The sequence below is a fragment of the Vanessa atalanta genome, chromosome 19, assembly GCF_905147765.1.
Source record: "Vanessa atalanta chromosome 19, ilVanAtal1.2, whole genome shotgun sequence".
Classification (NCBI taxonomy): domain Eukaryota; kingdom Metazoa; phylum Arthropoda; class Insecta; order Lepidoptera; family Nymphalidae; genus Vanessa; species Vanessa atalanta.
In genome coordinates this window covers 752,612-774,988 of record NC_061889.1, presented here as the reverse complement: position 1 = coordinate 774,988, position 22,377 = coordinate 752,612, and the positions used below count along the sequence as shown (strand labels likewise).

The following is a 22,377-nucleotide window of genomic DNA, read 5'->3' as shown; positions in this document are numbered from 1 at the left end:
ACATCTTAGCTCCTGAGCTTAGTGGCGTATATCTTACGGCGCCAATGTTTATGAGTGGTGGTGACCACTTACCATCAGTTGCCCCATTTACTCGTCCGTCTACCTTCTACATAATAAAAACTTATCTATTTTTATAGTTATACTTGTTACTAATAGAGCATACGTTCTTATATACGTTTACAATTATATACAAATGTATTTTAGTTGAAATTTGTGGATAGAAATTTTTAGTCGTTAAATCTTAAATCTGGTAATTAATTAGGTAGCTTAACATCTTGTTGTTTGAGTATTATTTATTTAATTAAATTAATAATAAATATCGTTGTTTACATAAATTTACTACTGAGATCCATATCGATTCTCGTTGGAATCTGTAAACATTGATACATTTACATTGTATTCAGTAATTACATGACGATACAAAAGTGATTATTTAACGTATCTGTATAAAGATTTTTTTTATTTTGAGTTTGTTATCATATAAATATAGATTAATAATAGATATAGATATAATAATATTATTAATAAGAGTCACTCTGTCTGGTACCGTTTAAACTGCTGAACCCATATAGATAAAAATTGATATGAAGATAGTTTGAATCTCGGAGAAGGACATCGACTAGTTTTTTAATTCACACCTCGAGACCGTATATGGGGTCATCCCCATCGTATAGCACACAAACCATCATTGGTTTGTGTGCTATACGTTTTTTTTTTTTAAATGTGACTTGTTTAAATCCCTAGTCTCAGCTAGTTTTTCATAAATTAACAAATGTTTCTAAAAGAGAATGACATTCCTGATGTTAAAAATCCATTTATAATATATAAAAAGTAGCTCAATGAGGCTTTTAGTGGTGGGACTTCGTGCAAGTCCGCCTGTGTATGTACCTTCTTACCACCCAGGTAGACTTCCGTTGAATGGTGAGAGAGCCAGTGTAACTGCAGGCGTAAGAGATTTTAAATATTATTTCTCAAGGCTGGTGACGCATTGGAGATGTAAGAGATCATTGTCATAATGTCTCAAGGGGCCTATTTGCCTGTTTGCCTGTCTATTTTCATTAAACAAAAACACACGAATAAAAAGGTCTGGCGATGAATAAAAGAAATACCTATTATAATAATAAAAACCTTTATTTTTTTAATCGGGTTAAAAGGAGAGTCGCACAATAATTTAATAAGTGTCCTTTGTACCCGATGTAATTAAGGTAATTATTTGCGTTTCCGTCGTGTGTCAGTGACGTTAGTGACCTTTACCTAAATATATATTTACATCTGATTAATACCCATGTAGGTCATTAATTAGACAGTAAGCTAACCGGTAATAATGTGGAATATAGATCAATGGTAGTATATTTTTAACCCTATTGTATATGTATAGTTATATCTAATCTTAAGGATTTCTTTTATATGTTTTTCGACGCACTGAAGCAGAGTTGATAATAAACTCAAATCTTTTTAAAAGAAGCGAAGGCTTCTACCAAGCAGTAGTGTCAGTTTATTGTAATCTACGCTTATATTATAAAGAGGTAGTTGTTTGTTTCTATGTAGGAAGTATCTCCGAAACAAATAATTCAATTCTAAAAATATTTTACAGGTAGAAAGTTACATTATTCCCGAGTGCTATATATATGTTACTAAAAATTAACAACATAGTATATTAGGATTTAAAGTAAAAACCTTCAACCTAATTTTCTAAACCACCACGTCGGCGCTTCCGCTCTTCTATATACGATATATATATCCTTGCTATAGACGATATATCCTTGCTATAGACGATATATCAAACATTGAACCATTTGTAAGATGAAATGAATTAGTCTTAAGAATGTCAAAAGATGTCGATTACCAATAATACAAGTCGCAAGTAAACTTTACTTTTCACAAATTAACTTCTTTATAATAGTTGTAAGTCTACAATACAAACTTTACATACAATAACAGCTTTACGTAAATACTCACTAACAATAGCTGAATCAGTTGTGTGTGACAATACACACGCAAAAAGTTACTATTTTCACAAATGCAAGAGATATTTTTTCTTAACCGTAGCAAAAAACGCCTAAACCATTTCATAATTCTAAAGTAAGACTAAACATGTGCGTGACACTTCTGGGAAAAAGCATTTTCTTAAGGAGTAGCGTTAAAGTTTATACACCATGCCTCTCATCCGACGCGCAGTTTTCCTCGTGATATTTTAACACCGCCAAGCAGTCGATGAATACTTTACTATTTGTGTAAGATGTTGCATTCAAGAAAAAAAAGTAAATATTATAATTAGGAATCAAAAACAGGAACTGAACTCGCGATATGCGTAGAAACTATTTGCTAATTATTGCGTCAGTCGGTTGATCAAACATATTTTATCGCAATCGAAATTTATTTTTTCTGTGCTATTTACAAGAAGCTGCTAGATCGTAATTTAATAACTTCTAGGTATTTTAAATTCTAACTGATATTATAATGCGTAAGAAAATTTGTTTATATCTTTGTTACACTTTCATGTTTCAACTCATCAATCATCATGAAATTTTGCAGACATGTTGTTAAACATATTGATGAGGATATCATACCTGACACAAGAACACAATCGTGACAATACACCCCCCCTCCCCAACCTTAGAAACAGGCGAAAACTAGTATATACAATTATATGACATCATTGGGTTTAAAGATATTACGCTTTAACAAAGTTGATCCTTTCCAAAACTAAAACAATAGTGACCAAAACTAAAACGTAATAAAAGCCAGCTAATGTTTTCGAAAGCGATAAATTTATCAACAAAGACATAGCAAATTATTCACAAGTCACACGCAATCAGCAGAATTCCTACGCGGTCAGCTGACAAAGGTTAAGGCTGAGTGCTCACCGAACACACATTGATTTATATGACAAACGGAATTTACCGTGGAGTAAAACTATGGAAGCTACGTTCATTCTATATTCAAAATCAAATTTCGTTATCCAATAAAAAGAATTACAATTTTGATAATCAATGGAAAATACAACGACAAGATAGAAAATGTTATAATTGCTTACTATCTATACTAATATTATAAATTCGAAAATTACTCTGTCTGTCTTGCTCTGACTCTTGCTCTTTCACGGTAAACCACTGAACCGAACCCCAAAGTAAGACGTAGGATACTTTTTTATATCTAACCAGCCAACTAAAACCTAAAACGCGAGCTAAGCCGCGTACAACAACTAGTTTTCAATATGAGAAAGAAATAGCTAATATCTCTTTGTAGTTGCTCGTGAGAAGTGTCGTCAGTTTTATCGACTTCGTCCAGCGTCCTGTGTGACCGTGTCAAATTTGGAGGACGATGAGTCTTTCACTTGATCTTTCCATCTTGTTACTGCACGACCTTGCGTATAAATACTTCTAGATATACCAACATTATATTCGAAGTATTTAAGTTAATTTTTTTTTTATATAAAAAAAAAAAAAAAATTAAATGTGTCCTTGGTTTGAAGAGTAACCGAAGGTGAAATTTCATAATGCGCCAATGTGTATAGGCAGTGGTGGTCACTGAGCCTCAGACCCATTTGATTCAAACCGTCAGAAACGCCGCACTTGTAGCTTACAAGTTAATTTCACTTCAAAATATTTCTTGGAATAATTAACTTATTACACTAATGCAATTCTTATTATTTAAAATGTGTAATAATAAAGTTATTAACTTTATATCACAACAAGTAATTTTGTTTTAGTCGAACTATATATTCTTTGGTCTATTTTAATATATCTTATTATTAATCAAGCTTTACTTATTTTCGGGTTTCTTTAGCTGAGGAATGAAAAAAAAAAGTACACGGAATGCATCTCATTCATGCATGCATGGAAACGAAATCTGTTGTTATTTGTAAAAAAAATACGATGATTACATTTGGATAATCGTTGCGATATTCTTATCAAGATAAAATCGAGCGGTTTTAAAATCAAGAAAGCAGTGTTACCGTTGCGAAAGTACTAATAAAACGCCGTATAATAGGAAATTATCGTCATGATGGCGATTCCTTTTTGTAATGTGATATCGTCCTAGTTTAAAATATACAAAACAACTGAAATATTAAACAAATGATTCGGTTTTTTTTTTTCTTAATAGAATAGGTAGTCGAATGGGCCACTTGTTGTTAAGTGATGGTAACTGGTCATCGCCGCCCATAGACATCGACAATGTAAGAAAAATTTATCTATTATGACTTGGGAACTAAGATGTTATACATATACCTTGTGCCTGTAGTTACATTGGCTCATTCACCTTTGAATCGAAACAATAACACTAAGTAGACACTACTGTTTTGAGGTAGAATATCTGATGAGTCCGCGCTACATTCCAGTAGGCCCTACAAGTGCCTACTGGAATAAGGATCTACTGTGTGTTGATATCTAAAAACAACAAACTTACAAGATTTCGTATAGTACTATAATTACGATTTGTTTTAAAGTGGCATTTTATTATACATATTTCAATAGATATCTTTCGAATAACTAGTTTTCAAGGAAATTAAATTAAATACGCCAGATAACCTCTGTTGACCGAATGTAAATTACTTAAATATCGAATGACTCACGAGATGAATACTCATGAATAATGTTTTTATTTCTAAATTCTTTTAATCAAGCTGAGGTAAAGATAATATTATGTAAAACATTTATATGAGGATTCATTTAATAATTAATTTTGTTTTTTTTTTATTATTTGAAATAATTAGGCACACGGGAAAATGGGCCATCTGATAGTTGCTGGTCACTACCGCCCATAGACACTACGCCCATTAAGTATTCCTTACATAGACAATGTGCTTAGCCACCACATCCCTAAGACCCCTTGTCGCACTTACCTGGGAGCTATGGTCTGATGCCCTTGGGCCTGCAGTTGCATTGGCACGCTCACCGCAATGTTAAGTACTACTTTTTGTCAATTACATTACATTGCAGCCTGTAAATTTCCCACTGCTGGGCTAAGGCCTCCTCTCCCTTTGAAGAGAAGGTTTGGAGCATATTCCACCAAGCTACTCCAATGCGGTTTGGTGGAATACACATGTGGCAGAATTTCGTTGAAATTAGACACATTCAGGTTTCCTCATGATGTTTTCCTTCACCGCCGAGCACGAGATGAATTATAAACACAAGCTAAGCACATGAAAATTCAGTGGTGCCTGTCTGGGTTAGAACCCGAAATCATCGGTTAAGATGCACGCGTTCTAACCACTGGGCCATCTCGGCTTTTGTCAATTACTGAATTAAAATCTTAATTTAAAAAAAGTATGAATAAATAATGCATACTATACGGTACAAGATTATATAGAAGATAAGAAAGCGTGGAATTCGTAATCATTGATTTTAATTAATTATAATAAATTTAATTGTATATGATTCCCGTTTCTTGCTGTTATCTAGGTGGAATCTACATTCCAGTCCGTTGATAGCTTTACACTTGTAAAATGACCATTCAAATCGCTTGTAGGTTTCCCCACTTGACTAAAGTGTATTTTTATTAACTAATAAACATACAGACCGATAATACGCATTTATATTGCGTATTATTGGTTCGCGCCTGCAGTAGATTATGTCAGATAATAATTTTAAAAACAAAGAAGTCGAACTTCGCAATTTTAATGAAATAAAACCGTGGTATTCCCATTGACTCTCAGTTATGTTATTGTTCGAAAAATGCAATCCTTACGTGGTTCGATGGTGAGGACAATGGAATTTTTGCACATACTTTCTTTGTCGCAAAACACGCAGTGAATTATAAACTTATCTCTAGAAATAGTTTAGCTCCTTCGCCAGGAGCGTAAAAGAAAAAAAAAAACGCTTCTATTCAAGTAATTTAAAAAAATATATGCTTTAAATGTTATGTTGTGCCCGGATTTAATCTTGTACGTTGTTTATGAAGTTTTTAATGATATAGGTAAACTAATTTGTAATTTGATGGCCCAGAGAGAGCCGAGATGGTCTAGTGGTTAGAAGGCGTGAATCTTAATCGATGATTGTGGGTTCAAACCCAGGCAGGCTCCATTGAATTTTTATGTGCTTAATTTGTGTTAATAATTCATCTCGTGCTCGGCGGTAAAGGAAAACATTGCATCGTGAGGAAACCAGCACGTGTCTAATTTCAACGAAATTCTGCCACATGTGTATTCCACCAACCCGTATTGGAGCAGCGTGGTGGAATATGCTCCAAACCTTCTCATCAAAGGGATAGAAGGCCTTAGCCCAGCAGTGGGAAATTTACAGGCTGTTAATGTAATAATGTAATGTAAAATATTTTCCTAGTGGGAGGATATATAAATAGGAATAGTAATCCGTTTGTCAATTATACTCCCAAACATTGATACCCTGTACTGCTGTTTTTCGGTCAGAAGAGTGATCACAGGAGCAATGCGGGACATGCTGTATTTCATGGTTGGTGACGGTGAGGACAGTTGTTGAAGACGTCATATAATACAATGTGTAAAATAATTTAAAAAAAAAATAATGATTAAATATTACATTAAAGTAACAGTTAATCTAGTAACTCAAATCAAATCAAAATATACTGTATTAAAGTAGGCTTTTACAAGCACTTTTGAATCGTCCTTTAACAATTTAAAGTAAAGCTACCACCGGTTCGGAATGTAGATTCTACCGAGAAGAACCGGCAAGAAACTCAGTAGTTACTCTTTTTCAAAATCTAAAAATACAGTAATGTTAGTTAAATACTATTATATATGTATGTTATGTCTCCTGCCTGGAAGTCAATAAGCATTAACTCCACGCTTTTTTTATCATCAATATAATTTTGTATCGAAAAATATGCCTTCTTTATAATAGTTTTTGAACAATTAAACGTAAGCAGTTCAATATCTTAAAGAGTTTTATGCTTAACGGTCAAGCAACAATGATCTGCGTTACGGAGCGAAGGGCAAGTGAACCAGTGTAACGGGTATTAAGACTAACAATTAAAATTGTAGGTACTTGAATTACATGAAAACTTATTAGAGCGTTTAGGGATTTATACCTACAGTTTTTTCGAATCTAAAAAAAACCTACTGGGCCATTTCGGTATTATAATTATTTGTTTAATTTGAATTTATATATTCTATGTAATCAACCTAAATCTCAAACAAGGCTCTGTCTAGCTAATTAAAGTTCAACAAACTATCACGAGGAAGGTAATAACAATTACACTAAATTTTTCCACTAAACAGATTAGAAGCGATACGGAAATCGCTGTCAACACGTGATCGATATGATTTGTATAGAATCTTAATAAGCCAATGATATCAGCGGTGAAAAAAAATAATAATAGCGACTGTCGCGTGCTGTAATGAGGGCAAATGCCAATGAAACTTTCACCAAGGTCGGGTTATTGTGCATTGTTCGGCTATGGGAATTAGTTGGTTCGTGGTTTACTTGAACTGGTTCCGAGAATATAATCGGGTACCACATTTTACTCGATCTTAAACTGAAAGTGTCTATTGGCCTACCAATGTTGGGTCCGATTACTTACTTATTTGTCAACCGTGTTGTTTTGGAACAAAATGTTCCGACTGTTTAAATATTGCCTTGACTGAACTGGTATTAAATGTGCATCAAAGGATAGTTCCTTGGAGATATACGCGATGTAAATGTTCATTAAATATATATTAGTTAGTCATCACTCACCAGTGACTTGACGATCGATCATTCAAGTTTTATTTGACTCGAATACAGCGTCTTAATGACTAGGCACAGTAGTAAGAATACGTTAAACGTGACCTAAGATTGCGAGTTCAAACTTACTGAGATTTCATGTACTTTATTTGTGTTTAAAGCACCGTGAGGAAGCTTAAATGCCGGATGATCTGCTACAAATTGCAAACACCAACATGCCCAATCCATGCGTTGTGGAATAATCTCCAATCTGGCTCTAAGAAGCCTAGCAGTGAGAAATTTATCCATAGTTGTTGCTTTATAAACGCAAACATTAGTACCAAGGAGGTAGTTGTCTATAGAGTCTTGATATTATAATATTAATTAACTTTACGTTTGATATGTAAAGAAATTTTATCGCAACAGTCGTAAGCGGTTTCTAGAAATTAGTACATTAAACTTTGCATTTAAAAACAGTCACCTCAATTCTACAAGATAACATTGCAATTTTATCATTATCATTAGAACATTCCTTGTTATGTTAATATAGTTTCAGTGATAATATTAGGTACATAGCTTTCTATTCTAGCACTTCATAGCATTAGAAAAGATTACTTTGGAATTATATAAAGAAAAAACCAAAAGATAGAAAAGGGACACTAATGAGACATTAAAGATGAAATACATGAACTTAAGTTTAAACAGTAAACATTAAAAAGTCCAAACATTAGGTGATATGAAATTTTATCGTACATCAATTTTATCAATCAAGAAAGACGTCGCTCTATGTGAAAATCGCCTTATTTGAACTCGTATAAGAGAAGACACAAAAACACAGCGTATTATTACCGCTAATCCAATCCAAGTTAATCTATTTCAACTTGTTATAAATCACAATAAAACGGTGTAAATTACACCAACCGCCTTGAACTATATCGATCGTGTACGAACACGTCAACAAACCTTACAACTGCACTAATGAGGGTGGGTAATTGGATATTTCAGATAATACTTTATAGTACACGTACGTCGTACGAGTATAACGTGTAAGGTGATCGCCAGTTTGATTCCTGTTACGAACAATGAACATGTATTATTTAGCTCGGCTGTTGATCTCTAACGACTACTCTACTATTAACACTATTAGTTCCTACTGGGATTACATTCATTGTTATGCATTCAGGTGGCATAAAAAAGTCGTAGTCGTAGTAGTATGTCCTTCCTTGAAGCTCAAACTAGTTTCATAGTTTTCATCAAATTCGGCTCAGTGTTTTGGCCGTGAAGGAGCAACAGATGGACAGAAATATACTTTTTAAATACTCAGAAAGATACTTTTGTAGCTCCTAGATTTAGAAAACTAAAATGCTAGGAATGTTACACTTGTTTGGGCCCTCAATGTAAACGAAACGAAGTTAGATGTCATTAAAGTTTTTGTAAATGAAAGTCAAAGATCAAGCCGTTATTCAATGTAGAATTATATTTAGTTGATAAAAACCTACGTGTTGTTAACTTAAAAACAATGTTTCATTTCCGCGTTGTTTTATCATATATAAAGCCTTTAATATTTGACTGATTGTAATAAATTAATCTTAATTAATATATCGAATATTTTTCTAACGTTAACTTGGATTCTTTGAGGAAAAATTATAAAGAATAGGTATTTACTTAGGTTTTAGTCTTAATACTAAACTTAAATAGTTCCGAGATAACATTTATTTACATACGAATTATTAACATTAAGTCCTTAATTATATACAAATACGAATTAAAAATTATTACTGCATGTATAAATAATGACCGCGTGGAATGGTGGCAAGAATGCTAGCAGCATTTCCCCGTTGAATCGCATTCGTTATCCCATAATTTTATTCAATACTTAAATACAATGGATGAATTTTAATCAATTTAAATGTTAATTTACAAACATCTGTTTCGAATGTTTATGAATCGATTGAAGCTAATTAAGCGTGAAAAAATCCTTTGTTAAGTACGTGGGCGAGAAAAGGTGCTTCAGGCTGATCTCGGTATAATCAATGGATAGTATTACCTGCACATTAATATTTATTATTTATACACGAATAGATTCGAGAAAGCTCAGATAGTATTATACTCGTATGTACGAAAGATCTTTGTGTCGAATCTGAGCAAACGCCTTCGTTTCATTCAAGAGCTATATTATCAAGTACAGTAAACCAAAGACGTACCTGTGTTACATCAATTCATCCTATGTTTTAGATTTTGTTCGCTAATAAAGTTTGTTCGTATAACTCACGAGCTAGATTTCGTCGCTCTTTTCAAACCGATGTTAGTTACTCTGCGTATGAGCAATTTCGACCAAGTAATATTTACCACGGGCGTAGGGCACTTCTCTTCTCAATGAGAGAGGATATTATTATGCAACATTTACGAGTTTTTAATCACGAAGGACAGAAGTAATGACACTTAATTCTTAACTATAAAAATCACAGAATATGGTAATGTTTTTTTTTTTATTGCTTTGTTGTGGGATTTTTTATAATGTTAAACAACGCTATAAATGTCTATCAAACAATATAACGTTATTGTTAATAAAAAATATAGTAAATCTCGATTTTGTTTCCATTTTAGACATTAATACGATCTCACCGGTCGCAGAGAATGAACACGTGGGTCGAGGTCGACGACCCGCTATCGGTCAGTCTGTGTTTGTTCCTCGATACTACATCTTGTTACCGTTCCTAGCGGATGGGATGCTATAAGATGAATGTTTAGTTTAATCTTGTTACCATTCGTATGACGAATGAATAAAGATAAATTAATTCTCATATCTGTGTATCATGTTGAAGTTTATTAAATATTTACAGATGCATTTTTTCATTTGTATGTTCACAAAAGCAATTGATTTTGATAACATAAATACACATAATAATTTATTATCGAAATAATGTTTTACTTATATAATGATGTTAATGTCATAACTACTTGAATTTTGTTAATAGTATGTATGTGTAAATAAATACATCACCCACTCTGATTTCAATTTTCTAATGTCCTAACCCAAAGGACAATCTTTGGATGTAATCTGCCATATAACAGATAAGGCATACAGTGTTGCATATAATTTAGAAGAATTTTATTTATGGTATTGCATTGTTCAAGCCTGTATTGTATATTTTACCACAAACTTAGTATTGTTGTGTTCCGGCGTAAAGGGTGAGTGAGTCAATGTAACTATCTGTAGTTACATTCTATCTCAAAAAGGACATAGCATCTTAGTTCCCAAAAGTAATGGCCATTTAATATTTCTCACAGTGCTAATTTCAACAGTGGTGACCGCTTACCATCAGATACCCATTTGCCAATCTGCTTACCTAAATAAAACATAATAAATTAATAAATACTATATGGTAACTTAAAACAAATCGAATTTATTACGAATACACAACTAGAATGAGCAAGTACAATAGAACTTTAATGTAAACTTTACTGGAGTTATTGTTAATCTGAACTACGCTCGGTGTATCGTTATTGTTTGAAGAGGAAAGCAAACTATGAATTCATGATAAGACCTGAAATAACGATGATAAACATCTAATGAAACAAAGACTCGTAGTTCGTTGTAACGTATTGCTAACAAAATATTAATTTTTAAATCAAATATCTCATTTGGCTTTCATCTGTTGCTAAATAAAATTTAAAAAAAAGAATAACACTTGTGTGTTGTGAGAAATCTAATAAAGAAAAGCACGAACGTTAAGTCAGTGGAGCTTTAAATATATTTATAAAAATAGGTTATTTTTTATATTGTATGGAAACAAACATCCAAAATAATTAAATTACAAAGATAACCAAACATTGAATTAATTATTCAACACAAATTGCGTAACTCGATGCGAATTTTATAGTTAAATTCTTACGAAATAATAAATGATGGATTTATTTATGTTTCTAAATTTAAAATTTGATTGGATGTCATCAGTGACTCGAAGACATCTGCCATTTCGAACGTTGCTAAACCGCTGTTTACAAAGATGCCGATACGGCTGCTATTAATACCTTTGTCATATTTTGAGATATATAGAGATATTTATCTATGCTAATATTATGAAGAGGTTAAATTTGCTCGTTATGTAGCGGATAATTTCCAGAACTTACGATCCAATACAATTTTTTTACGGGTAGAAAGGTACATTATTTCTGAGGGCTATAGTATAAAAGTATATTTATATAATATACGTTTCTATATAAATAAATTTCATCCGTGAAGCGGCGGATCCCTAGTTTAATATACATTCATTGAATCTCCATGGACTATTTAAACGTCCGTGCTCTTGTGTAACTTAATTACTAAATTAATTTCGTTTTCATTGCTCACATCTACAATTTTTTTAAATATAATAACTATAAAAAAATTGCGTTTTGAACGTCGACGAAACTGTTATCGGAATTTTGGAAGTAAAATTAAAGTAGAAATAAGTAGTTAAATGTAATACTTTTGTTTTATAAATAAAGATATATTAATTCAGAACTGTAAGTAATGCACAATATAGCTGAGTTATTAGCAAATCGCATGAAATACATAAATCTAAGATATGTTTACCTTTTTTCCTTTATAGGCTATATGTATGCAGCTCTGTTATTCGGAGATTCGCTGTTCAAATCGACTCCCCCAACTCCATAAATTGTGCAATAGTACTTAAACGCACCGCCGTAAATGTCATGCTAAGCAATGGCTTCTAAAGATAACGTTTGGAACTAATTTCACCACATTGCTCCAACACGAGTGGGTGATAAACATGAATTCGACACGTGTGGGTTTCTTCAGTGTTTTCTTTCATCGCCCAACAAGCACGTGAAAATTGAGTTAATTGTTAGTTATCTTTCAAAGCTTCAGAGCTAAGAAATTATATTTCTTTTGCCCGTAACCCTATAAATCGGTATAATAAATGATTGAAACTTCGTCTCGCACAAAGCCTTACAACCAAGTAAATCAAATTGTCTTTCTGTTTTGTGGCTTTTATTTGTGCCGAAAATGCACTGATTATTTCGCCAATGTGACGTGCGAAAAATAGTGCTTTCTATATGACATAAACAAAAATAAAAATATTATATATGTATAACCTCAAGGTCTCATAATGTGTCACCGATGACCGGCCGCGTGTGGGCGAACCCGAACCTTGGTCGCGAATACCTTTTTTTATGTCGAATTGAGTCATATCGGTTGTCCGTTTGACTTTTACCTCGTTTTGTAACATTACGTATTCAATGCATTTTGTCAAACGCTCTTAGTAAAGATTAAGGTCTAGTCTAACTAATTTAGAAATGATATCAACATAATATTTAAATATAAACATAATTAAATTATCTAAGCAAGTCTGTCTATCCAAACCACTGAACCGATTTTGATGAAATTTGGGATGAAGCAAGCTTGAACTCTTTTTTTGCTTACGATCTCCACAATCACCACTAAAACGCTAGTGAAGCCGCAGTCGGCACCTCTTGTATGATTCATTGTATATTTTTTAATTTAAGAATGATGTGGCCACCACATTGGCCAGTAATACATTTCTCTCAATGCATCAACAAAATTAGGATCTAAGATGTTTCCGATTTTAAGATGTTCAGAAGCTATAATCCTTAATGCTTTTAAGCACTAATTAATGCCAAGTTCAATAATTAATTGCGATTTTTCTGTTCAAAATGGTATAGGTGATGAGCGACCATGGAGTTACTACTCGTAACAATCAACGAAAGAAGTAAAAAAGAGTAACTACTAAATTTATCATTAGAATCTACATTCAGAACCAGTATTAAATTTAATCAAGTGAAATGTCAATTTGAAGAGCTCGTAATAGCTTACTTGAAAGTACGTATATAGCCTACTGTAAAGTAAATTTAAATTTTAATGATTATTCAGTATAAACGCTATGGTCTTGCCACCAATCGTTTGAGGGGCATTCGATATAGCCCTCGGTTTTAACTGACATTATGAATGCTATTAGTTTTCCGAGTGTCTTTTGCAATTAGAGAACTTAATTGAGGATTTTAAATCGAGTAATTTCATTGACGGTAATAAATATAATTTATGACGACGATAAAATTCCGTTACAACATGATATTGCCTTGGTGTCAAGGAAACAAGTCGTCGATGATTGTGATTTTAATTAATTTTATACACGCTAAGAACGAACTTATTAATCAGGAATCGAACTTGTTATTTTAGTAATAAGTAGGTACCGAATGTATAACACTTCTTTATTAACGAATTCTATAGGAAAACTGTCTTTATGTATTACGAGTTGTCGCGCGTGGCTTCGCTTGCGTTTTAGGTTTTGGTCGTTAGATATAAGACATAAAAATTAGCCTTTGTCCTTCCTTGGAGTTCAAGCTGGAGTTATACCAAGTCATTAAATTCAGTGGTTTATCCGTTAAATTAATAACAGACAGACAAACAGAGTTAATTTCTCATGTATAATATTCGTTTAGAAGTATGGATATCGCATGTCACTTTCTGACATCACACGATCGTGTCTAGCTCTGAGTTTCGTGCTTGTTGTAACAGAATAGCTCTATAGTCAATAAGTGATGGAGATGAAGTCGCTGAAACTAGTCACAGTAAATACAATTCGCACCGCGTCCCGAGTTACGTATGGCGCGTTTAACGAATGTATTAAGACGCGTAATACCGTTAAGTGGAAGAAACACTTGGCATTAAATAAATAAACTTTAATTTATTTTTATCCTTTTATATTTTCAATGAATACATATTTCAAATATAGACGAACATGATATAAGATTACTTCTAAAAAAACAAGTGCTATAAGTATTGAAAAAACAATACAGTCGAATTGAGAACCTCCCTATTTTTTTGAAGTCGGTTAAAAAGGAATGAAGAGAAATAAACCTTATTAACCTACTCCAAGCGATTTGCTAATAAATCAGCTATATTACGCACTACTAATAGTTCTTGATTAATATATTTTTAATAATAATAAAAAAACTAATGTCCAATTTAATTTAACATGCAAAGTTCCGATAGATTCGTCGACAGGCCGACCGGTGATATCGTTTCTATTCAATGCCCAATGTTGTTTATTTGTTTTTTTATCCTCTTGTGGTTTGAATGGGCTATAGAGGACTAACTAGAAAATAGACAATGTGGTCATCATTTAAATCAGCGTCATCTGCATTCATTTATATCATACTGAGAATAATTGAGTAATAATACTAATTAATTTATTTTCTGAAACGGATTTACGATGTATCTTTAAAAAATAATTAAGGTTATCTCTGTGTTGTGGATTATATATAATCTTTTATTTGTTTCGTTTTTCAAAATGGGTACTATCTCTAAAAGGAAGATGGATAAAATACAATTTATTTCATTGAATATATTTAAATTTATTATCGTATTGTTTCATGTTCAATTATTGAATTTAATGCATTCTAAAGGAAAGAGCCGAGTCCCAGGTCCTAGAATATGTGTATCCCTGACTCCGATTGCGGGGTCAAACCCGAAAAAATGACATTGAGTTTTCATATTATATTCATGATTCACAAAATGATTAATTTTGTATATATCTTATTTAAACATACAAAACATGTTTTTATAATAATTAAAATTCGTTCAAATTACTTCACTTAACAGTATTAGTCCAAAGTTTCCATCAAACGTTACATAGAAACGTTGCACTTAATAGCAACCAAGGAAGTTTCATTTCAAAAGCCTTATTTAATTAAACCTACTAATTCGACGCGAGTGATTGCCTCGTTATAATCTTGATGCAAAATAATAATAATTTAATTGAACGTCTTCGCCTTATTTAACAGGCGTTACAGATAACGCATGGGAATAAGTACTATTTTTTAAAAAAAAGTCACGTATCGAGTGAAAGCCTGCATCGTAACGTGTGCCCACCACACAGTCTACTGTGAGAGTGTGCGACGTCCAGTCGACAGCTTCTACGACTACGACTATACTTAACAGTGCAACATTTTTTTTATCGTCTTTTTCTGGTAAGTCTGCGTGTATTATCAAAAATATTACTAAAGAAATAATTGAGGAGATATGTATTTAAAGTTGCGATTAATCATCCAATGGAAGTTTTATCAGAATATACATGTCTCAGAATTGTCAATAACTAAAAAATATGTATCGAATCGAAAACACCTACTTAAACAACTACATCGAATAAAATTCTTACAAACCTAAATTAAATGGTCACGTTGTAGTATGTGCAAATGTTTCGAGTTAAAATAAGATTCGAGGAGAACTAAAAAATTAGGCAGAAACATTGAACCATGTATACAACGAGTGAAGATAATAGTCTCGTGGAAATGTCAATTATAGACGAAGGTTACGTTAATTGCATATTAACATGGCAACGGTATTTTTATTTTACAATGAAAATAATTACATTTTTCCATTGTATACATACAATATTAAAATTTGAATCGAAATAATTTCCTTATGCGTCAATCACGTGAAAACTACTGAAAGTATCGGTCTGAGACATTTAATATTTCAATTATTATAAATATAAATTCGAAAATTCCGTCTGTCTGTCCGTTACGCACAAACGAACTCATTGAACCGAATTAGCGAAGCCGCTAGCGACTACTAGTTTTAAATTAACTTCATCAAGTTTAACACTCACAATATCCATGAAAAAATAGTTTTAAATAAAACGGTACCACGTCTTTAAATATAATGGCAAGTTTCAAATAGTCGTAATTAATCAGCTGTTCATCTAACCTTTCTAATTACAAGTATAAGTCTCACGATTTCGCCACAACGTTATGTCAGAAACGGTATAATATATCGCATAATTTTATTTACCAGTGTCGAATAACGTCTCTTGAAATACTGTATTGTTAAAGTAATGGCTTTATTTGGGGGCAATGTAGATAAAAATACAAGATTTATATTATTAGATTGTAATGTCGCCAGTACCAAAAGTGTGTGCAAATTTCAGAACAACTTCGATTGCGTGGATGTGGCTTAAAAAATTCAATTGCAAGATTTGAATCGCACCTACTAATGATTGAAGCGGATAAAATTAAAGTGCATTTGACTTCGTAAATGTAAAGTAAGAGCCTTGTTAATGTCCCACCTCTGGGACAAACCCCCCATTTGAAGAGATGACTATGAACAGCTCACAGTCATCAGTAGAGGCTATAATACGGAGTGTCATATTTAATCAAACTATATGCACTATTTCAAGTTTTAAGTGATTCTGCCAACGGAAAAAAGATTAAATAAAAAAATCAATATTGCCAATAAGAAACAAAACTGTAACCATATTAAACATATCAAAGAAATTTTCGACTACGGGTATCATTGTAGACAGTTTTTTAACATTATTTCGCTGTATTCTGGTTGTAGTAAGTTTATTAAACCCACCGATAGTAGGTTTATAATAGTTTATTTCATTGATAAAAAGAGATTTCGTATGCAATTCGCTTAAAATAAAAATAAACTCATATTACATAAACCCATACCATCACGCTGCTTGTTGGATGGATACAGATGTGGCAGATTCTCATCCAACTCTACATCTTTTGTCATTTTTAATGTTTTCTTTCAGTCCGTGATTGATTTTAAACACAAATTAAGCGTATGAAAATTTATTGATACTTGCTCCGGTTTGAACTCACAAACTTCACAATCTCTTCTTCGTAGAGTAGAGCGTTTTTTGTTGCGAAAGTAATGTTGGAAAAAAAAGGTGTGTCAATAACTATTTTTAGGACTATATTTATAAAATGTAATTTCTATAAATTATTCTTATTAGAATTCGAGTTTCCCGCGACATATTTTCCTTTAATACGTCTGTCTATACGTCCCGTGTTATTGCAATGCCATCAATTACCAATATAATTATATTTAGACGTTCACAATTTCATTTATTACCAAGCGGAAAAAGATGACATGTTACACGAGAGTGGCCACAACATATAAATAATGACGGACAAACACGCGAGTGTAAGTTGTTCAAACATTATCAATATTAAACCTTTGGTTCCGTTTAGATTTTTTTTTATTTTTATTTTATTATTTTGCATTGGCCCGATGCTTTGTTTGCGTTGAATTAAATAACTACGTCTATTTATAGAGGTGGTCTATCGGTTAATCTTTTTTTTAATATAGGTAGGCCGACGGCCAAGTGGTCCACCTGATGGTAGATCTCAACTGCCCTTAGACTCTGGCATGAAAAGAAAGAAATGTTATGTCAAACTGGAACACAATAATACTAAATACCTATTATTTACCTTCGCTGGTACCGACCCAGACAGAAAGCCCACATTAAATACGTTAACAAATTTTATATATAAAATTAATTCAATTATTTTTTTTATATATAAAATAACTGATGCTATTTCAACCTATGTTTATAATTCGTCTTGTACTCAGCGTGATTGGAAAACATCATGATTTTTGCATGTGCATCTACAAAGCCGTAGTAGACCAACGAGGTGGAATCATGTCTAAACCTTCTAAGAGTCTTCTACAATTTATATAGAATTATTTTAACACCATTTATTTAATTCAAATGACTTCGAATGACGTCATCCCTACATCCAAAACACATGTCGCGTGCTAAGCTAAAATTATATATATATAAAAACAATTTGCAACAACTTGACAATATGATTAACCGTTGTATCATCGTTGCTTAAATATTGATTAGCTAACTTATATAACACTTGTTATAGGCGTGGGCCGGCGTGGGCAGATCGCTGATAAGATACGACTTTTATTAAATAACTATTTTATTGATAGCAGGAATCGATATGGCTCAACGGTGAAACAAGTATACTAAACTTAACCGTAGATTGCGGGTTCAAATTTCAGAATTCTCTTGAACTTAAATATAATATAAACACGTTATTAATCATGATATAGGTAACGAAAGCTGAAGGTTAACATCCTTATTTAGAGGTACATATAACTTAGATACAAATGTAAAAAAAAATTAGAGTCGCTTTTTCTTGAAAATTGTGAATCTTGGATGAAAAAGTCAACTTTTTTTTAAGCTTTGCATTGGAATTTTTCTTGAACTATTTTTATCATAAAAATAAGCGTTTCGCTTAAAACCTGGAACTTGCATACAATTCTTTGCACATATGGAATCGTTGACACTTTCCACGACTTAATTATACCGAATCTTAACGTTCAAGTAAATTGTCAACTTCTTGAGAATGTTTTCGGAGTAACTCGACCTGAGTTTTAAACATATATAATTAACATCTATATGATTTATTTACCAAATAGATGTACCTAAACAGGACTGATGACGTATCTTACCATCCGATTGTTTTTTTGCAGTGGTATATTGGGTACTACATACTTATCAATTATTCCACCATCAACCAGTGATACCTTATACTGACTGCGAATTTAGGGTGTGCGGTAGTCAGTAGCGACGAGAGATATACCCGTTGGGTACGTTGCGTGATGTTATGTCGACTATATTACCTACCTATTATTTTTTAATTTGACTTATTGGTCAAAACAAAGCAATTCTCAGCTTTAAAAATATACGATAATTACTATAGATATATTAATGAATTAATATATAATTATAATTGTGTACGTTAATTGCGGTCAGTAACAATTACTGATTATTTTCAAGGTAATTAAGACGTAACTTGTTCGACCTGTTCCGTGATGATTTTGTTTATCAATAGTTCAGTTATTTTAGGTTAGTGATTTGTCTTAGAAAGTGGTTTGCTAAAATTTTAGTTCTATCAGAATGTGTATTGAATATTTTTATTGGTTGTTTTTTCGTATATCTATCGGTTATCCATTTTTCAAACGAACCCTAAAGATATAGTCATGACCGTGTAATCGTCTAATCGATCGTTACCGCTCACTAAGTTTGCATTAAAAATAATGCAGTATTAATTACGACGAGGTTTTACTTTCCCCGGTGGAAAAGCGCGAAAGTCAGTGGCTTGTCTCTGTTCAAGTGGAGAACGCGCGTAACTTGCACAGATTACACACACCGTTGTAACTCGAAATTCGTAAGGAGTATTTATTTAATTTATTAATTAAACATGAAAACTTTTTCGATTGAATTCCATATTTGAAAGATTATTTTACATTTTGAAATTTTGATTTGATGGTAGTTTCGTTATTACATTATAATGATTAGATAATATTTTCAAATTTGGAATTCCAGTTACGAAATTGGGTTACTACGGGAGCTCGAAAACGGAGATCCGTTCGTTCGAAAATAGACGCGAGTGCCAAGTGTGAACAGTGAATAAGTCCGTGGTTCTATATTTAATGTGTGGAAATTTAGAGCGGCAACGCATTGCAGTTTATATATAACATTGCAGCTGGTTTGAACTTTCGTAGGGCGCTTTCTTATTTGTCTATGAGGTTTGTGCTATATATTGCATGTGATACAAAATTGATAAACCAAAATTAATTAATTATACTCTCATTTGTTAAAAGATTCAAAGTAATAATTATTTGTTTGCAAAGAACGAATGTTATCTGTAATAATGTTATTTTATTTATGTAATGCATATTTAAAGAAGTCTGTTTTTGTGTTTAAGTAAGATTAAGAAAACCAAAGAATGATCAATTACATACTTTGTGTTATTGTGGATACCTTGTCATGACACATTATATCGCCAAAGAGCAATAATTATTCTTATGTTGTGTTGGAGGATGAGTGAGCCAGTGACTACAGGCGCATACGACATAACACCTTAGTTCCCAACCTTGGCGGCGCCTTGATGTATTTATCACTGCCAATCTCTAAGTGCATTGGTGACAGCCTTCAGATGGCCCATCTGCCCTTTAACCAATAACGTTAATGGGGTGACTAGTTAAACAATAGTATGTATTCTGCTTTCAAATCACAAATCAATGATGAAAAAGAGAAGAGAAATCGTTCATAGGAAACGCTGTAAATTTATTGAATCCTTAAAATTATTTTAACGGCACAGTTAGAATATTTTACCATATTAAAACATTCGCTTACGTAAAATCGTGTCAGTAATTCATATATAAATAGCATACTAAATAGGTAATAAAACGAACTACGAATAATAAGTCCATACACACAATAGGCTTTAGACTTTCTCTATAAATAGTTGAATTTTTTATTTACATATGTACGTATGTTTGTAAATTATTTGAAAAAATATATCGTGTTGTGTAAATTTTTACTTATTTATTTTTACAAAAAAATCTATAAATGATGTCGGTATCTAACTTATTTTTATTAAATGAGTATATGCATTTTTTACACTATATACATACAAATACATAAATAAAAAAACGAACGAACTTAAAGAACATTCAAAATGTCTTATGTGCAAAAGTGACCCATTGCAGTTTTATATGTTTTTAGTTATTGAAAAGTCTTTTAAATACTACATCGCTAAAAATAATTTATCCGTACTAATATTATAAATGCTAAAGTAACTCTGTCTGTTGCTCTTTCGCGGCCGAACCACTGAACAAACTTTGATGAAATTTTGTATGAAGCAAGGTTGAACTTCAAGGGAGGACATGTGCTAATCTTTACGTCTAACACTTTACGGACAACCCCAAAAACACGAGCGACGCCGTGGCTGACGACTAGTTATTAATAAATACACTCTTAATTTGTTTTGGTTCTCGGTTCATTCAAAAACAAAATCTTGCCTAAACTATGACGGAAGAACAATATGTGTATGTCTATATGGAGTTGTTATTACACGCTTAATTGTTAAATGTCTTATCTTTCAAAAATATCCTTTGGTGTTCATATTTATTTATATTACGATTATAATGATGTCTTATTATAAGAATCATAAAATGAATATATCTTAATAAGTATCACCAAAAATAAAATTAACCAATTTGAAAGTTTAAGTATTTATATGGAGCTGTTAAACGCCAACTTTGCAATAAATTATGTACGTTTTTCATTTTTATTACCTTTAATATTCTTTTGAATGTTTTATTTTGTTGTAGTCGTGATTTGGTTTTATTTCGATTGTTATGATGTGAGAAAATACATATTAACAAGAATATAAAAAAATATATAAAGCTGTTATTACCCTCTTAATTATTACCTCAAGTGAGGGAGTTACAACTACGACAATACGATAATCATGGTGAATATATAAAATTACCTATATATTTATTACAAGCAAAACTATCGGATAATAAAATACTAAAACCTTTTTCGTAACACGCTGAATATTCTCGTATAAGTTTACTTCTGGTATAAGATAACACAAAAAAACGTTTCCTTATTAATACCATCGTGCAGGTCTACAATAGACCTAATCGAAACCTATCCACAATTATAGATCGTTAAAATATAATGATTACTTAATCGATAACATATATTCCCAAAATTCGTATATAGTTGAGATATTTCGATGATCCAAGAAATTCAATGACACGACAGTTCTACGGGCGGCCATGTTTGACGTTTACGGGTGCGTTCAGAAAGTGTGTTCCAAATAATAATTTGTGTATACGTATATATCTTAAGTAATACATACATACATATATAAAGTATCATATAAAAGTATTTAAAAGCAGAGAGAGTATAAACACAAAGCTGTTATTACGTGTTAAATTATTATTTTTAAATTGACGTGTAATTCGTCACGGAAGAAAAATGTCGGTCATACTTCGTACAGTTGTTTAATATTTCGCAACGCCTGCGATGAACACTGACGCGATCTTCAACGTTATTAATGATGTGTAATAAGACGAGTTATATACTACCAAGTTACAATGTTAACGTACTTGACGAAATTC

The 22,377-nt window shown here is 32.1% G+C and overlaps 1 protein-coding gene across 4 annotated transcripts in view; it reads left to right on the top strand.

The window, feature by feature from the left end:
• Positions 1-22,377, top strand: part of LOC125071506 — a 142,147-nt gene that overhangs the window by 78,382 nt on the left and 41,388 nt on the right. The window lies entirely within an intron of this gene.